This window comes from Macrobrachium nipponense, chromosome 28, assembly GCF_015104395.2.
Source record: "Macrobrachium nipponense isolate FS-2020 chromosome 28, ASM1510439v2, whole genome shotgun sequence".
In the NCBI taxonomy this organism is placed as follows: domain Eukaryota; kingdom Metazoa; phylum Arthropoda; class Malacostraca; order Decapoda; family Palaemonidae; genus Macrobrachium; species Macrobrachium nipponense.
In genome coordinates this window covers 3,030,706-3,038,942 of record NC_087217.1, presented here as the reverse complement: position 1 = coordinate 3,038,942, position 8,237 = coordinate 3,030,706, and positions in this window count along the sequence as shown.

Here is an 8,237-nt window from a genome sequence, read left to right as displayed (position 1 = left end):
CGTACTTCAGAAGTATATAAGGGTTAGGGGTGAGGGTGTCGAACAGTCAGACGAGAATGGTAAGATCGATGTATTAATGAAAAGAAATTAGCGCCTCAGTGGCGTGGTCGGTATGGTGTTGGCATAGCACCTCGTTGGTCGCGAGTTCAATTCTCGGGCATTCCATTGAGGTGTGAGAGATGTGTATTTTTAGTAATAGAAGTTCACTCTCGAAGTGGTTCGGAAGTCACGTAAAGCCGTTGGTCCCGTAAAAACATCATACAAACAAACAAACAAATAATGAAAGGAAATTAGCGAAACCATGATGAGGGAAGGAATAAAAATGGAGCAAGTAATGAAGGCTTTCTTCCAATACATTGTTTCCATGAGAATAATATTGTATCAAATGATGAATGAATTACAAATGGGTTTAAAAATAACAACCTCAGAAAGTTCAAAATGACAGTCGTCACATGGTTCTTAGAAAGAAAACTACAAGTAAAAAAAAAATAGAAAGAATATCCACGAGGAATAAAAACACATGCATAGGAACCGGTAGGCGTAACCTTTATGTGACGGAACCAAGATATTGTTACTAGACCTAAGCTGTCCATCTTTCTTGCTAAAAATACATTACGCTTAACATCCATGTTTCTCTAACAATTTCTCTCGGGAAAGCTTATGAAGTAATGTACACATTCTCCCTCTTAAAAGTATCTCATGATTCAGTTACATACCAGAACCAAACAGAAGGTGTTTTAAGAGAATAGCAGTCTTCGTCAGTTTAAAATATATATATATATATATATATATATATATATATATATATATATATATATATACATATTATATATAGACAGATAGATACATATATATATATATATATATATATATGAGTATATATAGATAGATAATAGATAATATATATATACATAATATATATCTATATATAATATATATATATATATATCATATAAAATATATATAATATATAATAAAAACTCTTTTGCTTAGACTTGACAGTTAATACTAAAAGACTTAAATTGATAAATGACTTTCCCATATAATTGAAAGAATCGTCTAATCTTATTCAAAGAACAGGTAAGCTCTAAAAATAAATCCTTTAGTGAACCATATTGCATCTTAGAATCTTTAGATATTTATATTAAACTTATTAATCTGTATTGCAATAAGCATGCAGTTTAATCATAGCCTTAAACTCCTTGATTGAAAGATAACTATTTGTAATTCATATTTCCAGTTTCAAAATTTTACTATGACTGTTTGGACAATTAGGTTTACTGTTATACGCTGTGGAGGTGGTTCTGATGACCATTTAGAGCAGTAAGCTGTGCGTGCCAATCTTGTCACACCGTTCTTTGAGATTAATAAAAGAATAACAGATTGCAAATGATACCAGTGCATAAAAGTAATTTTGTTAGTTATGAATTCACAAACTTAGTGAGGTATATGGCATCTGAAATGAAAAGAAGAAAAGAAAAAGGAAAGCTTGACACGAATCGGCAACTCTATGATATGTCACTGTACTTCAGAGATTTAGGATGATACAAATAGAATTATGGCGTCGGTTTTGAGTATGACCTCACGAGCATGTTTTTTTGTTGTAAGATTAATTTTCGGTTTGCTTCAGTCTTATGCTAATTCCATAACGCATTTGAAGCGGCAATAAAGCCTGTGAATCAAAGCAGAAAAGGAACTTAAAACTGAAAACTTCCTTGGATTGCACTACCATATTATTATAATAATATTTGAAAGATATCTCCCATCTACCAAACGATTTTCGAGTTAAAGTAACATTAAAGAACAATAAAACACTGACATGCACGTATGAAGAACTGTCCTGACAGTACCAAAGGATTTGCCCATCAAATTCCACATAAGTCTTGTGATAACTGTTATATCGGCCATAGTGGAAAAACATTGGAAAATAGAATAGGTCTACATAAAAAGTGTGTAAGATATACACAGGTGAACAGCGGGAGTTTTTTTAAATGGGCAGGTGGAAAAAATACTTTATTCTAATAATGCTCAGGAAAGCAATATCACTGAGTCTAGTTTGATGAAAGGAAGCTGCGTATGTGTGTGTAAGTATGTGTCTGTGACAGCTTTGAGAAACGTTTGTGATCATCACTTGCAAAAAACTTAAATTAGATATCTTTTCATTTTACCCATATTACCACAATAATAAAAACCTCAGACAGTTTTACAAAGATAATTGAGTTAATTGAATGCTTTAGCCCTCCATTCTAATATTAATATACGTATGTAATGAAAACGGTAATCACGCGGAAATGATAATTCTGTTATGTAACAAATTATATATGGTAATCTTCCATAGATACCGAGCAAAACGAAATTATTCACAGTCTTATTTTTAGTTAGATCCCTAAGTAGGGAATCTGTTTTTGTGCACCATACTTCATGGAGCCACATTTTACTGAACACACACACACACATACATACATACATATATATATATATATATATATATATATATATATATATATATATATATATATATATATATATATATATATATATATATATAGGCTTATGGGTGGTACAAATTAACAGCTGTGAGAGCTCACGACATGCCTAGCAAGCCGGTGAGCTGCTATAAATTGCTCATGAACCGCACGACTTACTTCAGGACAGACCCATTGATCAAAGGATGCCCGGGCACATCCTGACTCGGAATGTTATCGGACATGGACAAGGAAATAAATCTTTGAGATTAGGAACAATTAATCTAAGTACTTTGAGAGGTAAGGAGGAAGAGGTAATCATGATGATGGAGGAAAGAAAAATAGACATATTGGGGTTGTGTGAAACCCGTCTACCAGAAGGAACAAAATTATTGCACAACAATTACCAATTATTTTACAAAGGTGGAAGAACCGCACGACACGGAGTAAGTTTTATTGTGAGTGAAGAGCTAGCTGGAAAAATTAGTCATCTAGAATTCAAGTGTGATAGGATTATTAGCATTTCCTTAAAGTTAGGAGCGTTTTAAACCAGCATAATTCAGTTGTATGCACCACAGCAGGGCCGCCCTCAATAAGAAAAGGAAGAATTCTACAGACATCTACAAAAAGTTAAAGATTCTGTCCCATATGTAGAGAATACATTAATAATTGGAGATATGAATGGACATATTGGGCAAGACAGGACAGGCATAGAGAGCATATTGGGAGCATTTAGCATTGGAGACAGAAATAGAGAAGGAGAAAACATAACTGATTTTTGCATACTAAACCAGATGTCCATTACGAACTCTTTCTATAATCATGGAGACAGCCACAAGTGGACGTGGTAGTGATGGAACTGGGTTTTAGGAGCATACACTGAAAAGTCAATGATTGATATGGCAATAACAAATAACAAACATATGGTCAGAGATGTAAAAAGCATCCCCTCTGTGTCATTCGATTCAGATCACAGGTTTCTCTTAATTAAATTAAAGATGACAAAACCCAAACCAATTAAAAGCCAAGTGAGAGAAAGATTTATTTTAGAGAATATGAGAGAAGAGGAATGCTTAGTTAGATATCAAAAAGAAATAAGTAGAGCTAAACAAATGTAACTGGAGAGCAATGACCCAAATGAAAAATGGAGACACTTTAAAATGGCTGTAGTGGGTGCTGCTAATAATACAGTGCAAAAGAAAAGAGTTCGAGGTAGGAGAAAAAAACAAACTGCTTGGTGGACCCCCACACTAAAGGCCGCTGTTGCAAACAAAATGAAACTTCAGAAAATGGATGAAAACTTTGAACTTAGAAGATCACAATAACTATAAAGAAGCCTCGAGGGAAACGGAAAGAATAAAAGCTCAAACAAAAAGAGAAACATGGGAATGAATAGGAGAAGATCTGGGAAATGATCTCCAAGGTACCAGAAAACTCATATATAGCACTGCCAAAAACTATAGAAAGGGAAGCCAACCACCCACTTATGTAATCAAAGACCTTACGGATGGGACAATTTTAACCGCACCCCGAGAAATTGAATTAGGATGGAAACATCACTTTGAAACACTACTAAACAACGAAAACAATGACCTTGAAGAGCATGTAGAATTTGATGTGGTTGGGGATGCAGAACCTGACATAACAACACTGGAGGTAAAAAAGGCTCTCAAGAGGATGAGAAATGGTAAGGCCCCTGGAGTGGATACAATACCTGCAGAGCTCCTTGAAAACATGGGGGAGGATGGAGTCATCTGGCTCCTAGAGCTAATCGGCATACTCTGGAATGGGCAAATGCCACCTGAAGACTGGAGAAGAGATCTAATATGCCCAATCTATAAGAAAGGTGACAAGACAAATTGCAGCAATTATAGAGGAATATCCCTAATGGCACATGCTTTTAAAGTATATGAAAGAATACTTGAAACTAGATTGAGAGGATATGTTGAACCAAAGCTGGGTGAATGGCAAAACGGTTTTCGACCAGGAAGAGGGACAACTGATATGATTTTCTGCCTCAAGATGATATTTGAGGAGCTGGGAATGGGACAGGGACAGATATATTGCTTTTATAGATCTAGAAAAGGCTTTTGATAGAGTACCAAGAATTGAAATATGGGATGCCCTAAAAGACCCTTACTATGGAATCCCTGAGAAACTTATAAGAGCAATTTATAACACCTATCAAAACATCAGATCCAGAGTAAAAACAAATCAAGAGAATGAAGACTGGTTTGAAATTAAATCAGGAGCAAGACAGGGCAGCGTCCTTTCTCCACTTCTTTTTATATTGTTCTTAGATAAATGTATGAGGGAACTAGGTGAGGATGAAGCTGCAGATATGACCATCAACCTTATGTATGCAGATGTCCATGCAATGATAGCCCCCAGCTCAGAATCTCTCCAAGAAAATGTCAACAACTGGAACGCGATATTAACAGCTAATGGAATGCGTATCAACAAGAATAAGACAGAGATCAAGCACCTATCACGAACACCAAGTAACGTAGATGTAGAATTAGAAGGTAAGACATTGAAATGTAGAAATTTCAAATACTTGGGAGTAGAGTTTAGTGACCAAAACGATTCAAAACTGGAAATAACTACCCGAATACAGAAATTCAGTAACAATCTATATCTGCTCTACCCACTAATGAAAGACAGAAATATACCTCACAAAGTGAAAATCATAATATACCTCTCTATTTTAATACCAACGTTGACTTATGGCCATGAATCATGGACATTAGCATCAAGAACTAGAAGCCAACTTCAAGCAGCAGAAATGAAAGCCCCAAGACTCATAAAAGGTGTAACAAGACTGGATAGGCTACGAAATGAAGACATTAGAAGAGAACTGGGAGTGGAGGGGATACTAGATTTTGTGGAGAGAGGACAGCTTAGATGGTTTGGACACACCAAAAGAATGGAGGAGGAGCGATATCCTATAAGGTTTTTGGAATGGACACCGGAAGGAAGGAGACCGGCAGGAAGACCAAAAAGGAGATGGCTAAAAAATATAGAGAGAGGAGTAGAGAGGAGAGGCTCGAGTTTGCGGGAAGTTGATGAGATGAGGCTCTATGATGATCGCCAAGAATGGAGACAGTTCCTGAAGCAGGACGACTGACAGGCCTGGAGGCCTACCTGGCGTCTGGTGAGAAAGGTGAGAAATATATGTATATATATATATATATATATATATATATATATATATATATATATATATATATATATATATATATATGCATATATACATGCATATATACATAAAGAAGGGAGGGAGATTACTGCATCTCAGCTAATTCATATAGATGGAGGTACTAACTAATGTTATATATATTTTAAAAGATTTTTTTTTTAATTCCTTCGTTCAGGAACATATACTCGTATTGTTCCCTTTCTTGTTTTGTTATTTCAACGTTTTATTGTAATCAATTTCTTTTTTGTAGTAAGAATTGTCTTTGTCCTTGCGTCTTTTGAAAAAACCTACTTAGAGGATTTACGGTATAATATTATGGGACTCTGGCATTCAGCCTGGAATATCATTTTGAACTGCAGTCAGCTAGGTATGTTTGCTCCTAAACTATTTCGTTATCTCATAGTAGTATGTATGGTTTTCAAATTGCTTTGTGCCCTATTTGTTTTTAGTATCTGTATTTCCATAACCTCTCAGTTGTCACGCAAGTTGATTTGATTCTTTTCCACGATGGGAAGTGGTATCATAGGACCTTTTATGGTGTTCTCTTGTGGAGTTTACATTGCTTAGTCGCAATATCTCGTTCTTTTGTCTTATATTGGTTTTATATTAATTCATTTGTCATTTTCGTTACTTTGAATGCTCACCATCTTTTCCACATGTCTGTTGTTTGATTAAATGCAGTCATTCAATACCTTTTTCTAAGAGCTGTATCATACCGTATGCCACCTTTCCTCTCCCCCCAAAAAAAACAAGGCCACTATTCCTTCTCCCCGTTCAAAAAAAAATGAATAAATAAATAAAAAAAACGGGGGTTGACGGGGCGCTTGGCTCAAGTAATTTTCAGCACTTATCGATGCTATTAATCATGTATACTTAATTTTATCATTTAATTGTGCGTGGTGTTCTTTCCTATTGGATAATGAGGTCTAGCGCCAATATCAATTCACTGAGGATTGTTTTATATCAAATCAAAATCAATTCAAGTGCAAGAAAGGTTGTTGTGAAATACATCTGCAGAATAAACCTTAAATGTTTTGTCGGTGATTAATTGAAGAGCATAAATCTTGTAGCTTAAATTTGTATTACGTTAACGTTGCCATGGAGACAATACTCCAGGGGATGTAACCGACATTGGAATAGCCCTCACTCTGAAAATATGCTCTGGATCTTCCATTAACCTACAGTCTCGTGCGCCCTCGATAATGGATCCTAATTACAGAGAAGAAACCTTTGATCTCTGTAATTGCAAGCATCTGCATCGTGCTCTCCCTGAAAGAGCCGCATCGGGGAACAGGATGTAAGTATCGTATTTTCTCCCATTGCTTCTAAGGAGGCTCGATTTCTGTTTTGCAGTGCCTCAGGTAATTTGTGGCATACCGTTTGCACAAGTGGTGGTGGCGGTAGGCTATTGTCAAGTTCGCGTCTTGTACCTGGATGTTCCTTTAGAAAAATTTTTTTTCAAGGTCATGGGAATAATTTCTATCATTATCTTAATACTGTAAATTCTTTATTCCACTGTCAGTTATTATCATTGATGGTTTAGTAAAATCAAAAAATGATTTATTTTTGCAGTTATTGTTATATTTTGTTACCATTAGAATGGTAAAATTATATATTTTTGCAAGTCCAACCTTAGTAGTTTGTGAGATATTAACTTTCTGGTTCCTTCCGTTCAGTTATAAATTTATTGCATGATAATGGCCTCCCTAGTGCTATCCAGCAAGTGAAGGTATGTATGAAAAAAATGGTCAGTCTATTAGCTGCTGTGAGCAATACAAATAACGCAAGGTCTTGAAAAGGAAGCAATACAATTGTTAATCCTATTTTTATGGATGATCACCAGCAGCCATATTTAGGCAGGTGAACTTCTTTCTCCCCTGGTGCTAAGTACCCATTTAAGAATGTTTGTTTAGCTGGCATTCTCTCCTAAAATGTATTATGTCTTTCATGGGAAAGTTACCAAAGAATTGCTATTTTGACCCATTCCTACTTTCATTACAAAGTGAATAAAGTAGCTTTACAAAAGACGGCATATCCAAGAAGTCGCAGATTTTTTTGTTTTCTTCCAAATGTCAGAAGGACGAGAAATATATATTGTTTCCGCTTTCGCTAGATAATGACTGGCTTATGATATATTCATATAATTCATATAATGACATATACAAAGAACAAGGTTGATTGATGGCATTATATTTAACAGAACAATTTTTGTAAAAACTGTTTACAATGACGTACACATAGACAGTCTTTGGTGTTCTGCTATTTAGCTTGATCAGATCAGGGCCTTTGAAGTAGTAGTCCACAATATTCACAAAGACTAAGAGTTAAACTAGCATGGTTTCCGTGCTAGGCATAGTGGAAACAAAAAAAATATGTGGTGCAAATCTCGAATCTTTAACAATCGTCGAGCACTAGCACCCACCAAAAAGTTATATGCAACTAACCATTTATTTCAGATTCACTTTGGAGCACACAAAACACAAGTATGTTAGTTGTTTAACTCATTTGTGGGTTATGCAAGCCAAGGTACAAGTCGCTTTCGTATAGTTGAGAAGCTTTGATCGCCTTTAGAT